General features: G+C 38.5%; 1 pseudogene; it reads right to left on the bottom strand.

Moving 5' to 3' along the window:
* The window catches only part of LOC126004498 (receptor-type tyrosine-protein phosphatase alpha-like), a 36,911-nt pseudogene extending 27,784 nt beyond the window's left edge, over positions 1-9,127 (bottom strand).
* Positions 9,128-22,454: the final 13,327 nt, after the last annotated feature.

Below are 22,454 nucleotides of genomic sequence, written 5' to 3'. Positions count from 1 at the left end.
GTCCTACTCTTCTCTGTCTTTCCTGAACTCTGGAAGCTCTCCTCAGAGCCCTGGGAAGCGAACCCCAAAGAAACTACTTTCGGGAGCTACCCAGCGAGCCAGTGAGTGAGTGAGAAATGGCTGCAGGTGGGGGTTTCCAGGCAGAGTGCTGATTGCTCTACCTGCAGAGTCTCCACCAGGCTGTGCTTCTTCTGAGTAACTGAGCACCAGAAGGGAGCCCTGTCCTACCCTTCTCTGTCTTTCCTGAACTCTGGAAGCTCTCCTCAGAGCCCTGGGAAGCGAACCCCAAAGAAACTACATTTGGAAGCTACCCAGCGAACCAGAAACTGAGCACCTGAAGGGAGCCCTGTCCTACTCTTCTCTGTCTTTCCTGAACTCTGGAAGCTCTCCTCAGAGCCCTGGGAAGCGAACCCCAAAGAAACTACATTCGGGAGCTACCCAGCGAGCCAGTGAGTGAGTAAGAAATGGCTGCAGGTGGGGGTTTCCAGGCAGAGTGCTGATTGCTCTACCTGCAGAGTCTACACCGGGCTGTGCTTCTTCTGAGGAAACTGAGCACCGGAAGGGAGCCCTGTCCTACCCTTCTCTGTCTTTCATGAACTCTGGAAGCTCTCCTCAGAGCCCTGGGAAGTGAACCCCAAAGAAACTACATTCGGGAGCTACCCAGTGAGCCAGTGACTCTCCTCAGAGTCCTGGGAAGTGAACCCCAAAAATACAGCATTCTGAAGCTGCCCAGCGAGAGAGTGAAAACTACGCCTGACCAGTGGGGCCCGACTGTGAAATACTGTGAGTGCTGCCTGTGTGTGTCTCTCTGCTATCCTGTTGCGTGAACCTCCTGAGAGTGGGCTGAAAAGAGGCTCCAGAAGGCACTTAGCTCGACTTCGCTATGCAGCCATGCGCTCTTTCTAAAAAAAGAACACCATCACTAGAAGAAAAAAACCACACTAAGAACTGTACTGGATCACAGAAGCAAGAATTTCTCTCCAGACTGTCTTCTCTGCTGCGTGCTTGGGCCTAAGATTTGATCCTGTGTGAGGCTTCATCCACGGAGGACTCTCCTACCTTGGAGGCAAGTCGGCCCATCCAGAAAGGGCAGAGCCAGAGAAGTGTGTTGCCTGCATCATATAACCAATGAATACCACCACAACACGTAGAAAAACCCACAATACAAGTGTGACAATGGGGAAACAACGCAGGCCAGCATCAGACATAGACAATGAAGATGACAATTCTGATGACCAGTTAACGACCAACCAACTAATCAATCTCTCAGATAAAGACTTTAGAGTAGCAATATGAAATATATACTCAAAGAACTCAAAGAAACCATGAATAGAATAGAACAGAATACTAATAAAAATCAAGAAAATATGAAGACAGAAATCACAAAACTCCAAACTGAAATAACATGTCAAATAACAGAGATTCAAAGGGTAATCAGAAACTACTTTGAAAAACTCTATGCCACTAAAAATGAGAACCTGGAAGAAATGGATAAATTCTTGGACTCTTATAATCTTCCACGGTTGAAAGAAGAGGATGTAGCATATCTAAACACCCCCATCACCATTGATGAAATAAAAATGGTAATCAAAAGTCTGCCCAAAAACAAAAGCCTAGGCCCAGATGGATTCACTAATAAATTCTTTCAAACTTTCCAAGAGGAACTACTACCAATCCTGGCAAGACTCTTTCATGAAATTGAACAAGTGGAAACACTCCCAAATAGCTTTTATGAAGCCAACATCACCTTGATACCTAAACCAGACAGAGATGCTACGAAAAAAGAAAATTACAGACCAATATCGCTGATGAATGCAGATGCAAAGATCCTCAACAAAATTCTGGCAAATAGGATTCAATACCTCATTAAGAAGATCATCCACTACGATCAAGTAGGTTTCATCCCAGGAATGCAAGGATGGTTTAACATCCGTAAATCTATCAATATAATACACAACATCAACAACAAGAAAAATAAAAACCACATGATTATATCAATAGATGCAGAGAAAGCATTTGACAAGGTCCAACACCCATTCTTGATCAAAACTCTCAGCAAGATGGGAATGGAAGGAACCTTTCTCAATATAGTTAAGGCCATCTACCACAAGCCAGTGGCAAATATTATCCTCAATGGAGAAAAACTGAAAGCCTTCCCTCTAAATTCTGGCACAAGACAAGGCTGTCCTCTCTCACCACTCCTATTCAACATAGCACTGGAAGTACTTGCTATAGTGATTAGGCAAGAAAAGATATCAAGGGAATCCAGATAGGAAAGGAAGAAGTCAAGCTCTCACTGTTTGCAGATGACATGATACTCTACTTAGAAAACCCTAAAGACTCTACCAAAAAGCTTCTAGAAACAATAGACTCATATAGCAAGGTGGCAGGCTACAAAATTAACACACAAAAATCAATGGCCTTTCTATACACTAATACTAATAAGGAAGAAATGGACATTAAGAAAACAACCCCAGGGGCCGGGCAGTGGCGCAAGAGGTAAGGTGCCTGCCTTACCTGCGCTAGCCTTGGACAGGACCGCGGTTCGATCCCCCGGCATCCCATATGGTCCCCCAAGCCAGGAGCGACTTCTGAGCACATAGCCAGGAGTAACCCCTGAGCGTCACCGGGTGTGACCCAAAAACAAAAACAAACAAACAAAAAAAAAAAAAGAAAACAACCCCATTCACAATAGTGCCAAACAAACTCAAATATCTTGGAATCAACTTGACTAAAAATGTGAAAGACCTATACAAAGAAAACTATAAAACTCTGCTCCAAGAAATAAGAGAGGACACTCGGAAATGGAAACACATACCCTGCTCATGGATTGGCAGGATTAACATCATCAAAATGGCAATACTCCCCAAGGCGTTATACAGATTCAACGCTATCCCTCTAAAGATACCTATGACATTCTTCAAAGAGGTAGATCAGGCACTTTTGAAATTTGTTTGGAACAATAAACACCCTAGAATAGCTAAAGCAATCATTGGGAAAAAGAATATGGGAGGAATTACTTTCCCCAACTTTAAACTTTACTACAAAGCAATAGTTATCAAAACAGCATGGTATTGGAATAAGGACAAACCCTCAGATCAGTGGAATAGGCTTGAATACTCAGTAAATGTTCCCCAGACACACAATCACCTAATTTTTGATAAAGGAGCAGGAAATCCTAAATGGAGCAAGGAAAGCCTCTTCAACAAGTGGTGTTGTCACAACTGGCTAGCCACTTGCAAAAAATTGAACTTAGACCCCCAGCTAACATCATGTACGAAGGTAAATTCCAAATGGATTAAAGACCTCGATATCCTACCCCAAACCATAAGATATATAGAACAACACATAGGCAAAACTCTCCAGGACATTGAGATTTCAGGCATCTTCAAGGAGGAAACTGCACTCTCCAAGCAAGTGAAAACAGAGATTAACAGATGGGAATATATTAAGTTGAGAAGCTTCTGCACCTCAAAGGAAATAGTGCCCAGGATTCAAGAGCCACCCACTGAGTGGGAGAATCTATTCACCCAATACCCATCAGACAAAGGGCTAATCTCCAAAATATACAAGGCACTGACAGAAATTTACAAGAAAAAAACATCTAATCATATCAAAAAATGGGTAGAAGAAATGAACAGACACTTTGACAAAGAAGAAATACAAATGGCCAAAAGACACATGAAGAAATGCTCCACATCACTAATCATCAGAGAGATGCAAATCAAAACAACAATGAGATACCACCTCACACCACAGAGAATGGCACACATCACAAAGAATGAGAATAAACAGTGCTGGCGGGGATAGGAGAGAAAGGAACCCTTATCCACTGCTGGTGGGAATGCCGTCTAGTTCAACCTTTATGGAAAGCAATATGGAGATTCCTCCAAAAACTGGAAATCGAGCTCCCATACGATCCAGCTATACCTGTTGTGAGCCAAACCTGTCAGCTAGACGCCAGCGCCTGCAAACAGATTCTTCGTGGATTTTCGGGAAAAAACCCGCGGGGAGAGAGTGGGTACACGGATGGCGAACGACGGAAAATATGTTGTAGAAATGAATGAAACCACGCAGATTGCATGGGGACTCTCGTTTACAGAAACGGAGACATTTTTATTTTCTGAGCTAGCTGTTTTTAAAGGTTAGAGGCTTGGAAGGCAGATGCAAATTTTAGGCATCAAAGAGACTGGGGAAAGGAAAGGAGGACTCTAGCTTAGATTAGCATATAAAAGAGTTGAAACTGAAGGTGAAAAAAGCAGCTAGTTTTGGGTTCCCTTGTTTTGGGTAAAACAGGAGGAAAAGGTAATTTTCAGGTGGACTGTTTCAGAGTTTCGGGGAAACACTGAAGATTACAGAGGAAAACTGAAAATTGCTTTGTAAGAGTAAACAGAGAAAAAACTGAAAATTACTCTGTTTTGGGTAAACAGAGCAAAAAGTGAAAATTACCCTGTTTTGGGTAGACAGAGCAAAAAGTAAAAATTACTTCACTCATGAGCTAAGTTGAAAAACCAGTTCTTGGCACCAAGGTAGTTTTGACAGTGGGAGACTTTTGGCTGGATTGATTGCTGTTCTAGTAGAAAGAATTTACTAAGGCCTGATTTCTAATATAGGTTAAAAATAAAGAGAGAAATAGTTACAGCCCTTATGAAATTATGTCCAAATAATCCACGCAAAGGGTCAAGTGATTTTGACTACTCTAAGCGGGCCTTTTTGGCAGATAATTTCTTTCTCAGGAGGGCACTCTACCTTGTGGTGTGTGCCTCTTCTGAGTGGGGTGTGACATTTCACCCTTTTTTTTTTTTTTTTGTGGGCACCTGGTGGCAATATTAGGCTTTAATTGGCTGTGAGCTTAGGATAGCCTTTTGCACACTAGGGACCAAATAGGAGTTAGAATTACTGTTTGCATGCGAGGCAAAACACCTTACGTATGCTATTTTTTGTAATAAGTACAATTAGAAAGAATAGAGACAGTACCAAAAGAGCCAAAAGTTATAATTATTATTTGCAAGGTGGGATAAGGAGCTATGATACACTTAGCTATATAAGGTATAAAATATATACTATTATATGAAAATTAAAATATAGACAGGTGATTGTAAAAAATATAAAAATTGAGAATGTGCACTGGCACTGAGGAATAAAAAAAACAACTAAGTAAGATATTATAAGTGAGAGAATTGTAAGGAGAAGATTGAGTAATACTACATTATTAAGAAAAGTTAGAAATAAAGAAGAAGCATAGGAAAGTTGGAAATTAGAGGACAATTTAAGCAATAGTAATAACATGGCATATATGAAACAATTTTTGCTGGGAAATATTTGGAAGGGGAATTGCTGGTTTGCAAATTATAAACACATATACAAAAAAAAATTTTTTTGTTACAAATTACAATGATAATAAAAATTTTGTTGCTGCTTTTAAGAAGGTATTCTTCTAAGAAGAATAAAAGATGGTATTTTGCTGAAGAGTTCATAAGTTTAGTTTTTAAATTTTAGAGTTCGTAAGTTCAGCTGCGGGTGTGACGTCATTTGTTTTCAGGCAGCCTTTAGGGATCATCAGTGATGGCGTTTTTTGCAGAAGTTACAGGACTGGGGGTTGAAAATGCAGCTGGAGTTGTTAGGTGAAATCAGCAGGGGTGCTGAGTTTGTGAACTTGTTAGCTTCTGTGGAGGGACTAATTCCTCAGGCAAACAGCGTTTTAGCGTCAGTAGTTTCTGTGAATTTTTTTTGAAGAAAACTGGAAAACTTAAGTGAAAAAATTAGTGGAGGCATGGTAATTGTATCACCTTGACCGGGTTCCAGAGAAACTTTTTAGACCTGTGGAAAAATTAAATAGCTTTTAATTATGCTTTGGAGGAGCTGTATGCTTTCCTTTTGGACTTATGTTGTAGAAGTTCTATAAAACAAAGGTTGTTAGAAGAAAGTGAGGGTAAAGAATTTGCATTATTTGTATTTTGGATGTTAAAGGAGCTGTACCTTTTTTGCTTATAAGAAAGGAAGAAAGATTTTTAGTTACTTTGATTGCAAGGGAATGTAATTGACTGGTATAAATTTGTAGTTTCAATTCCTGGAAAGGATTAAATTGATTAGTGGGATTTGAGCAGATTAGATTTAAAAACTTTAAGATTGTTTTAGAGGTGCACGTGTTTTTGTTTCCTGTAGGAGGATACAAAAATTAATTTGCAATGAAATACAAAAAATTAAGTAAAAGCACTTACAATTATTAATTAGTACAGATTGGTTATAAAACAAGGTAAGGTTATAATATTTAAATGCATTTTATAAGCAAGTAGATAAGGTAGTGGTGGTAGGTATATTTAGAGGCTAGAAATATTAGGAAAAATAAAAGAAGCAAAACTTATTAACATAGTAGCAATAAGATTATAAAGTAATGATTTTTATACTTAAAAAAGAAGAGAAAATGTTTGTTAAGAAAACCGCAATAATTGACCTGATTATACTGTATACATATTGAAATAAAAGAAAACAAATTTATAGAAAAAATTATAGAAACAATAGAGAGAAAATATTTTTGAGTTATGTAAATGAAAAGTTATGCAGCAAATAAGACGTAAAAATTGATGTAACTTATTTGTTATTGGCATTTGTGTGAAGGCACATTTTCTGTTTTTAGGAAGAAAACTTTAATGATTTTTTGGGAGAAAACACAGCTGAATATTACTGTTAATTTGTATACTATAAATTTTTGGGTAAGAGTTACCGTGATAAGGTAGAGTAATTAGTACATGAATAAACTTTTGTTACTAATGACCAGTTTTTTGTAGTTAAGTAACTTATACTTAAATATTTTTTAAATGCATAAAAAACAAATACAGAAAGTAGTTACCAAATACAAGTTAACTAAAAATTTTAACTTTAGATAGCTGAAAATTAAAATTATATTTTTAGACATATATATTTTTAAGATTGGAGAAAATTTTTTCTTTTGGGGCAGCCACTGAAGGCTGTCTGCAAATGTGGTTTGCAGAGAAGGCATTTTTGTTTATACATATGCAAATTAAGGTAGCCATTGAGTATAAACAAAAGATAAATTTAAAGATTTAAGAGGCTGAAAGCACAGAGCAACAAGTAATTTAATTTTTTTTTTAAATTGCGATAAGTTATGTAGCTCTGATTATATGATTACTGTATATGAGGTTAAAAAACATGCTTTATTATTAGAATTTTACCATATAAAGCATTAGATTAGAGTTTAGAAAATAATTTTGCATTAACAGACTGACAAATGAAATGGCCAGATTAATTATTTGTTAAAGTTGTAGACTTTGGGGGATAAGTTCCCTTTTACAAATAAAAGGTACTAGAATTTGTTGAAAATTTGAGGGCATTTTTTGTAGATGAAATACACCTTAACTAATTAAAACCAGTGCTGACAGGTGGTATATGCCAGCTATTTGTTAACATTAGAAAATTCTTAAGGTTTAAAGATGGAAATAATGAAAATTACCCTTAATTAAAATATAAGTAAATAAAATGCTAGATGTTATTAAAGACGATTAAAAATTAGTTTTTTGATGTATATTATTTTAGATAACAATAAGGAATTAACACAATTTGATACCAGTTTTAATATAATTATGACCAATGATAATATTACATAGTAATAAATTTATGTGACCAAGAAAAAAAAATTTTTTTTTAAATTAAGTTGAAAAAATATTATGCATACACAAAATTAATACTATGGTTAAATTTTAAATAACTGCAATATTATTAGACAATTTGGATTTATAAAAAAAAAACCTTTTAGAAAGAGAAATTTGGAAACCTTGAGAAATTTTGTTCTCATTCTGGTGACCACAATGAGCTCTCTGCGGGGGAGGGTTTCTTCCCCCTCAGGGCCTAGAAGCCGCTTGAATTCAAAGCGCAAACACACCTTTTTTTTTTCTTTGCTTTACTCTGAGGCGAGGTTTGACCTAGGAAAAAGCTGTTTGTTTTTCAAAATTGCACATTTGTAATATGCTTAGTTATATAAAAGAAGCACACATTGTTTTCAGACACACAATTTTCAGTGCACACTTAGACAAACTTTTAGATTCACACAGCACATAAATTGACAAACTTATAGGTGCAGGTAAAAGATGAGATGAGAAAAATTGTGGGAAATTTTTGGACGTCTCCAAATTATTTCCGCCAGATTTTTGCTGGCTATTAATAAAAAATTGTTCTAGGAAAAGATAAGATAAGGCCTTTTTAGAAGAAAATAGAAGAGTCGACTCTTAGTTAAAAAGGGAGGTTTTTTGAAGAGAAATAGAAAAATTTAAGTTTATTTGTTTACCTTTATAAATTTTTAATTGGCGAATTTCTACTTTTGTTGCATTAGATATGACCTGCAACTTTTACGGATACACACATATTTATAAAAAGAAAAACTTTTGAGCAGAGACTTATGAAAAGAATTTATACATTAGATATGCAAAAATGTTATTAATTATGATTTTTAGACAGTTTTTAGCACATCTCTTCCCCATATAGTATACGATAAATGAGGTAGGATATAGGGCTGGAAATTTCCTTTGCTTACACCATTATTCCAAGGTAGGACTACAGCACTTTTTAGAACACTTTTAGGCAATCCTAGACCCCTTAAAGGGAATGGAACGTGTTTCACTGCCCAGGAGTGGGGCCAATTTTTTCCAGCGATGCAGGAAAAGTCTGCTCCGGTATCCACGTGGCCTAAAATATCTTTGTCCTGAATTTTTATAGATGTTACAAGTGGTTTTGAGGTGTTCTCATATTTTTCAAACATTACAGGAGAACAAGACTCAGTAGCATGAAAAGATGCAGCATACAGATTGTTTTGTTCTAAAAACTTTTTAACTTTTAGCACAGGAGAAACAGTAGCCAAAGCTAATTTTGATTCATCTATAACTTGGTGTCTTCTGGGGGATTCTTTTGTTTCTAAGTTTAGAGATGCCATAGAAGGAAACAGCTCTTCAGTTGTTAAAAGTTCTGAGCCATCTTTTTCTCTACCTAAGTCCTGATGGCTAGCTGTTCTGTTAGAAGTTATATTGGTCTTCTGCCTAGGCTGCTGACCATGACTATATTTATTTTCCGCCCTGGTAGCTTGTACTGATTCTTTTTTATCATCAATCACCTCCATGACCTCTGTCCAAATTGTATAGATAAGATTTAGGTGGGCATCAACACCATACGTATCATATACATTTTTGATATCCTGCTGCACTTGTAGCCAATCCTCCAAACATAGAATACCCCTCTCAATAAAGCAGAGGCTATAAGTTTCTAAGAATAGAATAAATTGCTGTATCTGCTGTGGAGATATGGCATAACTCTTAGCTCTTAGAATATACTTTATAGTATCAGAAAGAATTTGTTGCTTAGAATAATTTTGACCCATGTTCCCGTTTACCTTCTCGTCTTAAAGCCTGGTACTTTTCCAGGGGTTCCTAGGCAACCTTGACGAGGGCCAGTTCCGTGTCCTAAATTTGAAAAAGAGAAGGAAAGAAAGGATAGAAGAGAAAAAAAGAAAAATAGCTTACCCTCTCCGAATAGCCCCAAACGTTGAGCGCCAATTTGTTGTGAGCCAAACCTGTCCGCTAGACGCCAGCGCCTGCAAACAGATTCTTCGTGGATTTTCGGGAAAAAACCCGCGGGGAGAGAGTGGGTACACGGATGGCGAACGACGGAAAATATGTTGTAGAAATGAATGAAACCACGCAGATTGCATGGGGACTCTCGTTTACAGAAACGGAGACATTTTTATTTTCTGAGCTAGCTGTTTTTAAAGGTTAGAGGCTTGGAAGGCAGATGCAAATTTTAGGCATCAAAGAGACTGGGGAAAGGAAAGGAGGACTCTAGCTTAGATTAGCATATAAAAGAGTTGAAACTGAAGGTGAAAAAAGCAGCTAGTTTTGGGTTCCCTTGTTTTGGGTAAAACAGGAGGAAAAGGTAATTTTCAGGTGGACTGTTTCAGAGTTTCGGGGAAACACTGAAGATTACAGAGGAAAACTGAAAATTGCTTTGTAAGAGTAAACAGAGAAAAAACTGAAAATTACTCTGTTTTGGGTAAACAGAGCAAAAAGTGAAAATTACCCTGTTTTGGGTAGACAGAGCAAAAAGTGAAAATTACTTCACTCATGAGCTAAGTTGAAAAACCAGTTCTTGGCACCAAGGTAGTTTTGACAGTGGGAAACTTTTGGCTGGATTGATTGCTGTTCTAGTAGAAAGAATTTACTAAGGCCTGATTTCTAATATAGGTTAAAAATAAAGAGAGAAATAGTTACAGCCCTTATGAAATTATGTCCAAATAATCCACGCAAAGGGTCAAGTGATTTTGACTACTCTAAGCGGGCCTTTTTGGCAGATAATTTCTTTCTCAGGAGGGCACTCTACCTTGTGGTGTGTGCCTCTTCTGAGTGGGGTGTGACATATACCACTCCTAGGAATATACCCAAAGAAAACAAAAATACAATACAAAAATCCCTTCCTTACACCTATATTCATTGCAGCACTATTGACCATAGCAAGACTCTGGAAACAACCAAGATGCCCTTCAACAGACGAATGGCTAAAGAAACTGTGGTACATATACACAATGGAATATTATGCAGCTGTCAGGAGGGATGAAGTCATGAACTTTTCCTATACATGGATGTACACAGAATCTATTATGCTGAGTGAAATAAGTCAGAGAGAGAGAGAAAAACGCAGAATGGTCTCACTAATCTATGGCTTTTAAGAAAAATGAAAGACATTCTTGCAATAATAAATTTCAGACACAAAAGAGAAAAGAGCTGGAAGTTCCAGCTCACCTCAGGAAGCTCACCACAAAGAGTGATGAGTGTAGTTAGGGAAATAACTACATTTTGAACTGTCCTAATATTGAGAATATATGAGGGAAATGTAGAGCCTGTTTAGGGTACAGGCAGGGGTTGGGTGGGGAGGAGGGAGATTTGGGACTTGGGTGATGGGAATGTTGCACTGGTGATGGGTGGTGTTCCTTTTATGACTGAAACCCAAACACAATCATGTATGTAATCAAGGTGTTTAAATAAAAAAAAATAAAATAAAAAAAATAATAAAAGATGATTGCTAAAAAAAAAAAAAAACAGATGTTAACAACGCAAAAAATAAACCATACAAATCTGCGACTGGAAAGAAGTAGCTTTGAATCTGGTACCTGAGACCAACTTAAGGATGTAAAGAAATTCCTGTAAGACTTGATTCTGTGTGCTCAGGAGAAGGGATAATGTGGCATGACTTGTACCCCGTCCTTCCTGAGCCATGGCATGCTGGCCCTGGTGAGGGGGCACTGGGACAGGGCTGCCCTGGTGGCAGTGCGGCAGGTTGCTGCTTGCTGCTCCAGGACTATAGTGGTGGAGAATCGGGGTTGGGCTCAACTCTCACTCTGGAGAAGAAAGCAATGGAAAGGCCCCTTTGTGCTCAATTACCTCCCAGGTCCAACAACCTTGCACTACTGCAGAGCCGCCTTGGTAAATTCCCACCTTGCAAACACTGTGAGAGCTCGGCACGCCCCCTTGTGAACGAGAACGTTCGGGACGCTCATTCGCACAGCACAGCTAGATCCTTCCTGGAGCAGAAGCAGGGAAGCTTGGACTTGGTGGCAAAGAGAGGACCCCGACTCAACAGAATGTAACCAAATTGAGTGCTTGCTTGTGGAAGAGGAACTGAACAGTCCTATTTTAAACCACTGTTGAAAACATATTAATTATCAAGTCCTTGATGGTAGTGGATTAATGGTAAGATGGAGGGATGGAGAGAGGCCTCCCTCTGCCTGCAGTTCCCTCCAGCCGGTTGTCTAGGGGTTCAGGTAGCCACAAGGAAATGATCCACAGGCAGTCAGGGTCCAGGAGACATCAACTTTATGTAGGCCATAGGCACCGTGTGTGGCTCCTAAGCTTTTAAAACCTTTTAAGCCTGCACCCTAAGTAGTCTGCCTGTCTTGTTTTATTTTATTCATTTTATTACGTTTGGGGGCCACTCCCGAGCAACTTCTGGCTCCATGCTTGGTGGACACACCTCACAGTGTTGGGGGTACCAGGCCATGCCACGGAAGAAAGAACCGAGTCTTCTGCCAGTCCACACCCCAGTGCATGCAGCTAGCTCCCTGGATTCCCCTGTTATTAGTTTGCTTTGGGTTGAGCTTTCAGGTCAAACCCAGTGATACTCAAACCTTAATCTTGGCTCTGCACTCGGGAATTACTTCCGGCGGTGCTGGGGGACCATATGGAATGCTGGAGATCGAACCCTGGCTGGCTGCATACAATGCAAGAACCTTCCCCACTTGCTAGCTATCACTCCAGCCTCACTATTATTTTTTAATGTAATTTTTATTTTGATCATAGTGGCTTACATATTGTTTTCAATAACATTTTAGGTACATATTTACATAAAATCAGGGGGGATTCCCATCACCAGATTGTCCTCCCTACACCTCTGTATTTGTCCTACCTCCCATTCCCTCTTCCCTCACCCCCAGGGCGGCCAGAATATGTGATCCCCTCTGTATCCAACCCTCTACTTAGTAGTCTTGCACCTGTTTGGTCTTGATGCCTCCCGTATCTCCCCCTCTAACTGTAGTTAGGACCCCCGTGCACCCCCTATCTGCTTCCTGTTCCTGTGTGGCCCACGAGCCCTAAAATCTGGAAATTTGAAATCACCTTTATCTCACAACCCCCAGCACAGTTCTCCTACATCAGTGCTCATTCCTGTTTTAAGATTGTGCCTTGATGATAAAAATGAATCAGCCTGTCTAAATTCTGTATAAAGAGAGACTGGCTTAAGGTTTAGGGGTCTGCAAACCTCTCTTTGCCATGGGTACATTTCGGACCCTGACCGGTCAGATAATAATGGATCTCACTTGCATTATTGCTGGGCTTGAGTCTTTTCATTACTCTGCACCTGGCAGCTGGAAATCGGGTTTTCCGGACCCTGCATTTGGCAAGCCAGCCAGGAGCCCACACACACTGCCTGGACCAATGAGATGAAAAGACCAGCCTGGTAAGTTCCCTGGGATCCCTTCCTTTTTCTCAGCCCCTCGCTTACCTCGCTTTGGGTCTATCTGTTCGTTTTGTGTTGCTATCACTGAACAAACCTGGTAACTCAGAAGGGAAACTGAGTCATGGCAAGGAGGGTTAGAGTCCCTCACGTGACTAAGGGATCTCCCACTTGATGTGTATTCCGAGTGGCGGGGTACCCACTTGACGAGTATTCCAAGTGGCAGGGAGCTGATGGGCTAGTACTGCAAGGTTATGGCCCTGGAGGTGCCCCAGGGAGCCATTGTAGGTAACTCAACGTGAAGGCAACAGGGAGACAGTCTCTGGTTGTGGGAAAAGGTCTGTCTGTGTGAAGCGTACTGTGTTGTTGGTTCATTCTTTGTTGCTATAATTGGTTTTGGATTTATTGTTGGTTTTTACAGTCAAGAAATAATCTGTGAATTTTACAATTGTGCCTCTGAATGTTCGTTTGATTCCCCTCTGTCTCCTTTATCTGTCCACCTTTGTGGTGATTCTACAAGTTTGATTCCTTCTCATTTTCTTTTTCTATGGTTGTATTTCAAATTGCACTTCTCAGACAGAAAATTTCAATACTTTTATTGGGTTGCTTGCCCTTCATATTGTCATAGGCTCTGGAATATTTTTCCTCCTAGTGATTTGCTGTATTAGCCACTTTGATAGAAAATTTCAAACTCGCTAGAATGAGGCAAAGTCAATCCACCCCACTTAATCTGACACTAGAACATTGGGCAGAAATTATTTGAATGCATTTGTTGGGGTTGTTCCAGTGTGGTGCCACTGTCTGCCTGTTTTTTTCTGTGGTTCTTTATGTTCTATGTTTTCTTTGTTCTGACCATGGAAAAAGAACTCTAGGGACCACCTCTTCTCAGGTCAGAAATTGTGTGTTAAGCCAGCTTTGTTATTCTAGGGACATGGCAGAGGGTGTCGGAAATCGCAAACCCCAGATTTCTCAATGGCCATCGGGGATAAATTTTCCCTGGAGAATTTCTGGACTTTGCGATTGCCCAACTTTCCTGCCATGTGTTAAGGCCAAAAAGAAACAGGAGCAACTGGCCACTTTTTTTTTAGCTGAAGAAAAAAAAAGGTGCTTTTTAAACTCTCCAGCCTGAAGGAATTCGCTGAGCCCCCAGGGCAATGGCTATTGTCCTCCCAGACTCACCTGGATGGGAAATGTCGGTGTAGGAGAAGTAATCCCAGTGGATCTTTTCCATATCAAAGAAAAATTTAGCTAATTGTTTGGAAGTCAGAAAAAAATTTTGAGCATTTAAATTTCTAACTTAAAGATTTCTTAAAATCAACAATAGGGGAAAAAAAGAGGATGTTGCAGATTATTTGGTTGTTTTTTTTTAACAATAATGTTAACTTTGTGGATGCATGTTATTGTTACAGTATCTCAATTACATGTAGAATTTATCTCACCAAAATTAGTGGTGGATTTGAAGGTAGCTTAATGTGTAAATCTTGATGGTACTAAGTTGTGAATACCTAAAGAAAAAGGAATCAATAAAATCTGGTCCTGCTAGGAGCAAAAAAAATAGTCAGCAAAGTAATTCTAAACTAGCATCAGACAATTTAAAGCTCTGTTCCTAGGGTCCTAATGCTAAGTTCTAGTCTGAGTTCTGTGCACGTGGAGGTTTTTAGCAGCAAAACCACTCCCAAAGGATGAGTGGAGAAATTAAAATAAAAGAAGAAGAGAAGAAGGATCCAGATGGTAGGGCATTTGCCTTGCATACAGAAAGGAAAGTGGTGCAAAAGAAATTAAAAATGTGTACTACGAAAAATCTGTATAATCAAACTAAATGATTATTGACATGTCTTTAGGTTAACAAAAAGAATGTAAATATTTTTGAGCATGTTCTGCCAGAAGTAGTAAGCATTCATTCTTTCTGGTTTTCAGAAATAATTTGTGTAACGTGAATTGCTGGTGTATTCTGCCTTTAAACCGAGGTTAGAAGACTAAGTAAACTTCTATATGTAGAGTTAAGCATGTTAAAATATTATTTTACAATTTTTCATTATTTGCTACCAAGAACATTAATATTTGTATCACAGGAGGCTTTGTAAAAATGCTCATGGTTTTAAGAAAAAAATATATAAAATATTTCGTTGTAAAAAAAGGATTCTAGAATTTTCTGAGTAATTTAAGTAATATTTGCTTTTTCTCTTCTCCTAGAACCTTTTAGTACCATTTTATGTCACGGCATCATATTGCTTTGCACAAGATACAAGCAGATGGCTTTCCTCTCTGCATGAGGAGTGATCCCCATGCAGACAGAAAATCCTAAAATTAGTGAGGGGACCCCAAAGCCCTCTTTCAGAGGAATAATTGGAGTTGAGGTGGTGTGACAAGCAGGAACCCTTAAACATTTGACATTAAAAACCGGAAAGAGACCGAGATAAATGGCCTGAGTAAGGAAATTGAAGATTTCCTAGAAGATACTGGAGCAGCACTAACTGACCACAGCCTGTGGGCCCTGCTCTCACCCTCCACCCTCAATCTCAAGAGAAAGAGGATTCGAGGTCAGTCTCTTCCAAACCTGAAGAGGAATGGAACAGACAGATCACCTCTGGAAATTCCTACAGAGGGTGAGATGCCCACAGCCAGCCACAAGATCCTCATGCTGAACTGACCAACTCATCAGCCAAACCTGAGTGACTGTGACATGATAAACCTGCTGTATCTACAACCTATCCTCAGAAAAGCTTTGTAAGTAATGGGAGTATACCAGATGGAGATTACTCCAACAGCACTGTATATGTGCAAAGGAAAAAGCCAAGTTATTCACATACCTGGTAAGGTACAAGGTAAAGGTGGAGAGAAAAACTATTTATGTAGCTAATTAAAATTCAAGTGGGCCTAACTTAAAACCCACTTCTTTGAAGTAACTTATGTAAAAATGTTCTTACAAGTTGTACTACAAATGTTAGTCTGGCTAAGTAACTCAGAGCTGTCTTTATTAATAATGCTATACTGCTTTGTTTTCTGTTGTTTAATTTGTGCTATCATTACAGATAATAAGGACAGCTGTGCCATTCAAGTTGTACTATTTACTGCTCCAAGGCCTGACTGGGTTAAGTAATATTCCCCTGTCTAATTGATCTGATCCTTTTCAGGTGTTAAGACTGCAAAAGTGAACTAGTTAACTCCTCCTTTAGGGAAATATGAGATATCACCCCGTCTAGAGATTGAGATTACAGTCCCATACCAGCCTGAAGTAGCTACAGAAAATTGATCTTTGACCACGTTCCCTTTAATGACTTCTAGGGTAATGAAATCTCTAGGAAAACATGGAGCAAAATGATCATCAGAAAGAGCTATAAGGGAAATAAGGGGAAAAGAAAGGCCACAGAAATTAATAAGCCAAGTTAACAATTAAAGATAACATTATGTCTATCTATCCCAGAGGTTGAAGCAGGTAGAGAAAATAAACCAACTCTAACATTTAATAAAGATGGGTGGTAAAAGGGATGAAGCAAAAATTATGCTTCCCTTGGTAATGTTAACAGTAAGACAATTATTACTATATATGAGATTTCTTCATCTCTGTCTGGCCCAGTGCAGGAAAGGCAACTGGAGTTTAGGGCTCTATTGTTCTCTCCACCCCAACAGCTGTTTAAGTTGCAGGATTGAGGAAAAGGAAGCAGAAACCTCCTTATCTTCATGGTGAAATTCATAGCCAATAAGAAGTAAACCCTGAAGATCCAGCTGAGTCAGCTCATAAGACCAGAACAAAAGTCCTAGTCTTCCTAAAGCAGCAACCATATGGCACCTTCTGCTAGTTGCAATAGGATCTTGTATCATAAATCACATTACAACTTTCATCCGCACTCAGGTGGGGGGTGTAAATTAATGGTACTAAGGCAATAATATCAAGAAGTGCCCACAAGTCTCAAACAGTGCCCTGAGGAACCCTGAGTAACCACTTGCTGCTCCATGAATCAGGTCCCTGTCCTTTTTTTTTCTTTCCTTTTTTTAGGTGAGCCTTTGCCCCTCCTCAGCAGGAAGTAGTTATGGAAGAATGACCATCAGCCCCAAATCCCTCCAACATTCCTGGTTTATAAAAGCAGTGTTTACTACAGTGCTAATTTTAGGATTAGAATTATGTACTAGAAAAAGTGGGAAATGAAAGAAGTGAAAAACATACTTTTAATGAAAGCTTTAAAATATGCACCGGCCAGCTGGAAATTGGGTTTTCCGGACCCTGCACAACCTTCGTAATGAGCAGTGGAGGCATGTGAGCCGATACCACATGTGCAATCTGAGAGAGCCATGCATGTACCACCCAGGCCATCCCAGCAACAACCCGTCACAAGAGAAAGGGGGAAAGAGAGAGGGTAAAATGAATACTTAGACTAGTAACTCCAGCAGCACTCAGGGATTACTTATGACTCTGTGCTCAGGAATCATTCCTGGCAGGCTCGTGGGACCATATGGAAACCTGGGGATAGAACCTAGGTCAGCAGCATGCCAGGCAAACACCCACCCTGTTGTACTATTTCTCTGGCTTTAGAATTCTTAGATTTTTTAAACATATAATTGTTGTAATTTTTATTCTAAATTTATACAACAATGTAACTTCTAAATACATAATTATTTTGAAGTTCACAGATATTAATGTAGTTTACACTGCTGTTTTAATGGGCTGATAAAACATTTTTAAAGTTCGTTTCTAAGAAAATGTGCTACCTTTGTTGTCTTCAAAGCAATTCTTGAAAAAGAAATTTACACACAATTGAGGACATTTATTTAAAAACAAAAACAAACAAAAACAAAACAAAAACAAACAAAAGGCAAACAAAAATCAAAACAAAAAACAATAAACTCTCACAACTCTTCAACATCAATATCTTCATTCATTACTGAAAGACAAAAGAGAAGTGTCAATTTAATGGTACAGCTGAGGCTGTACTCAGCCCACCCCAGAAATATATAAGGGAATATTCTTTGGGTATATTTGGTTAAAAAAAAAGTAAATGACTCTGATCAGAGGAGGAAGGCCAACAGGAACCGAAAAAGAAAAGAAAAAAAGAGATCTCAAGTTGTAATCAGAGGCAATTTGAAAGATGCAGAGAAAACCACATGGCACTAAGCTACATGTCATAATTTAAAAAATGAGTATCTTACTAATCCGACTAACATCAAAATAAATTAATTCTCATCATCTCAAAGTATTCTCAGTCAACTCTTTCTCTGTAGATAAAAATTCTACCCCTTATTAGAAAGAAGAGATAGTATGTTAATTATATCCAGAGACCAGGGTCATGAGGGTCTTGATGGCCAGTCCATGGTCAAAATCTTCTGAAATAGAGTTGAAGGGTGCCATTAGTGCAGAGAATGTACAACTGTGACCATGTTAATTGAAAATAATTATGCTGGACAGGAATTGTGTGTTGAAAGAAGATAAAATGACAGGTATAATACCCCTCAGAAATATTATTACAAACCACTGTGTGTAAAAGGGGCAGGGGGAGAAACAAAGTGTGTGTATGTCTTATGTGCATATGTGAGTGAGAGAGGCAGAGAGGAGAAGAAAAAATGACTACTTCGTAGGTATCAGGGGGAGGGCAGAGGGGTACCTGGGGCACTGGTGGTGGGAAATGTGCACTTGGTAAAGGGTGTTATACATTGAAAGATTGAAACCCAATCTGGAATATTTTGGATCTGTGAAAACAAACTAACAGTATTATGAACAATCTTTTAAACACAGTTTTAAATAAGTAATGAGAATTTATAAAAATCATTGAAGCACTAAACAACTTGTTAACTAAAAATTTATTCTACGTCTACATTATTATTTGTTTTGATAGGGTTTTAAATTTTTACTTATTAGGTAGAACTACACTTTCTTTAATTTATTTACTAACCACTCATAAATTACTAGAAATTAATATTCTAAAATTTTTATATATGCATTCTTTTTATATTTTCTGACAATTTTCTTCTGTTTACTCCTTTCTTGGCAGAAGAGAAGAGGGTTTTGTAGACAGTCTTGTCCAAAATATCTATCACCCTTGCTTAGTAGGATCTGCCTTATTCCTTCCTGGTAAGAGAGCTAGAGACCAGATTCCTTGGCTACATACATGTAGGAGTGTATTTTTGACACTCTCTATGTAGATGAGTATGTTTTTGACACTACCACAGCTGGGATATATCCCCAAACCTGGAGAAAAGAGAGTCTTCTTGGCAGAATGATAGTGATGGTGTATGATATAGGACTTTCCTTGCATGTGACCCACCAAGTTTGATCCCTGTACCTGCACAGGTTATTGAGTACCACCAATGTATTCCCCTGAGTACAAACCTAGGAGTAAGCCCTGAGCGTTTCTTGGGTCTTCCAACCACCCAAGGCCTACATACCACCCCCACAAAATCACCTTGCAAAGCATAGTTGCATGGAAAGTTGATGAAGCAAGAAAGCAGTCTTCTGCTCAGATGTTGAGATAGACATCTATACATGTTTTCTCACACCAGCTATGGGAATTGTTTTTCTGTGCAGTCTCTAGTCAAGGTGTGGAACATGTGACTGAGTTTTCTTGCATAAAATGAGCATGTGTCAGATAGACTAATCCTATAGTGTGTGCATAGACTTTGTATAGACCAGTTACACTAGCAGTCCAGGAGGCTTAGGGTGGTGGTATGGAATGCATAAAATCTCTTATGGAATAAGGGCTAGGATTAATAGTCAGCTTCAAACACTTGCAAAAATAATTGAGACATAACTTGTACTCTGAGTGTCTACCACACAGTGGATAAGTGAAGAGAGAATGGAATCAGGGGCCTCTTTAGCATGTATTGGCTTTGCAACATCACAAAATTCATCACCCAGTTCTTGTGGTAAAGCATAGGGTGCAGGGCCCTTGCTTTACACACAGCGAACCCAGGTGCAATCAGTGGCGTCCCACATGGACCCTGAGCCCTGCCAAGAGCATAGCACCAGGAGTATTGCTGAATATCTTGGGTTTGGCTCCAAATGTAAAAACAAAAGTCATCAGTCTTATCTATCCTCCCCCTACCCGTCTGTCAATTTGTCCTTTAACTGTAGTTTTATTTTAATCACAATCATATCAGATCTTGGGCAAGTCAGACATAAAATTGTCATAAATAATATCACAGAGAAAAGAAGATTCTAATATAAGTATTGAACTTGCAAAGAAATGGTGTGAGTGTATATATATACACATTTATATATAAACAAAGGGGATAAGATAATTTTGATAGAAAATATTAAAAAATCCAGTGTCATCCTAAGGTACAAATTAATGAAAAGGAAGCCCATAAATATGTTATCACTGGTATACATACACCCTCTCCTTAAAATGATACCTCTAACCCCAACAAAACCCAAGATAAAAATGACTCTCCTGTATATAATTTTCATCATCTCAGTCTTTCTCAGGGATCTCTGTCTCTGTAGATAAACTATTCTACCCCTTATAAGAAAAAAAAGATATGAAAAAGAAAGAAAAGGTAGTATGGTAATAATATACAGAGGCAACATAGATGAGGGCCAGAGAATCAGTCAATGGTAGGAAGCTTCCCAGAAATAGCTGAAGAGTGCAGGTAGAGAAGAGAAGGGACCATTATGACAATGATACTTGTAAATAATTCTTTTGGACAAGAATTGGGTGCTGAAAGGAGATACCTCTAATCACTACAGTTCTCAACATAAGAATGCACACTCTCCACTCCCTTTGTAACTCCACAAGTTTTGTAAGTGAGTGAATTCACAGTACATACCACGATCCTTGAGTATCCTTGCTTCCTGCTTCCTTTAGCTCTACATGCAAAACAAAAAAGAGAGAAAATATAAATTAAGAAAAATAATTATGAGAAACAAAACCTAAAGTCAATCGTCAAACTGCTAAAATTCCTGATTTTTTTTCAGTTGTTTTTTCACATATATCAGTGTCTTTTTCGGTGAAATTTGGTGATAAGGCAGAAGGAAAAGAGTATATGGTTAGTTCAAGGTGCAGCTTAAGTTTAAGAAAATATGACTTTTGTATAGGGAATTGCTTATAGATGTAATTAGTGAAAATTAAGTAAAAGCTTTCCATGCAGATTTTTTTAATAAGAAAGCAAAGGGGATCAGAAATTAATGGCCTTTTTATACATCAATAATGATAGGGAAGAAATGGACATTGAGAAAACAACCCCATTCACATTAGTGTCACAAAAATGCAAATACCTTGTAGTCAACTAAAGATGTGAAGGAACTATACAAAGAAAACTATAAAACCTACATGAAAAAGGAGAAGACACGTGGAAATGGAAGTCGATACTCTGCTCATGGACTGGTAGGATGTACATCATAAAAATGGCAATATTCCCCAAAGCATTGTACAGATTTAGTGCAATCCCTCTAATGGTACCCAACAATTTTCAAGGAAGTGGATCAAGCACTTCTGAATTCATTTCAAACAATAAACACAAACAAATGGAACAAGGAAGGCCATTTCAATAAGTGGTGTTGGCACAACTGGTTAGCCACTTGTTTAAAAGCAAAATTAGACCTCCGGCTAACATCATTTACAAAGTTAAAATTCAAATGGATTAAAGACCTAGCTATCAGACCTGAAACCATAAAGTGTATAGAACAATATGTAGGTGAAATGCTCCATGACATTGAGACTAAAGGCATCTTTAAGGAGGAAACAGCACTCTTCAAACAAGTGAAAGCAGAAATTAACAGATGGGTCTATGTTAAGCTGAGAAACTTCTGCACCTCAAAGGAAATAGTGCCTAGAATACAAGAGCCACCCACTGAGTTTGAGAAACTATTCACCTAATACCCAAGAGATAAGTATACCGGAACTATACAAGACACTGAGAGAAATTTACAAAAAAAATTATCTAACCCCATCGAAAAATGGGGAAAGGAGATGAACAGACACTTTGATAAAAAAAGAAATACAAATGGCTAAAAGGCACATGAAAAAATGCTTCGCATCACTAATTATCAACAGAGATTGGTCCACTTCACAAAGAATGAGAACAAGCAGTGCAGGCAGGGATGTGGAGGGAAAGGAGCACTTATTCACTGCTGGTGTGATGCCATTATAGAAAGCCATATGTAGATTCCTACAAAAGCTGGAAGTTCAGCTCCCATACTATCCAGCTATACCACTCCTAGGGATTTACCCTAGGAACACAAAAATACAATTAAAAAAATCACTTCCTCACACTATATTCATTGCAGTGCTGTTTACAATAGCCTGACTCTGGAAACAGCCTACATGACCCTCAATAGAAGAATGACTAAAGAAACTGTGAACATATATAGAATGGAATATTATGCAGACATCATGAGATGAAGTCATGAAATTGTCCTACACATGGATGTATATGGAATCTATTATGCTGAATAAAATTATTCAGAGGGAGAGGGATAAATGCAGAATGGTCTCACTCATCTGTGGGTGTAGAGGAAA

Source organism: Suncus etruscus, chromosome 3 (genome assembly GCF_024139225.1).
Source record: "Suncus etruscus isolate mSunEtr1 chromosome 3, mSunEtr1.pri.cur, whole genome shotgun sequence".
NCBI lineage: Eukaryota > Metazoa > Chordata > Mammalia > Eulipotyphla > Soricidae > Suncus > Suncus etruscus.
Note: the sequence above shows the minus strand (reverse complement) of the source record. Positions and strands in the feature narration are given on the sequence as shown.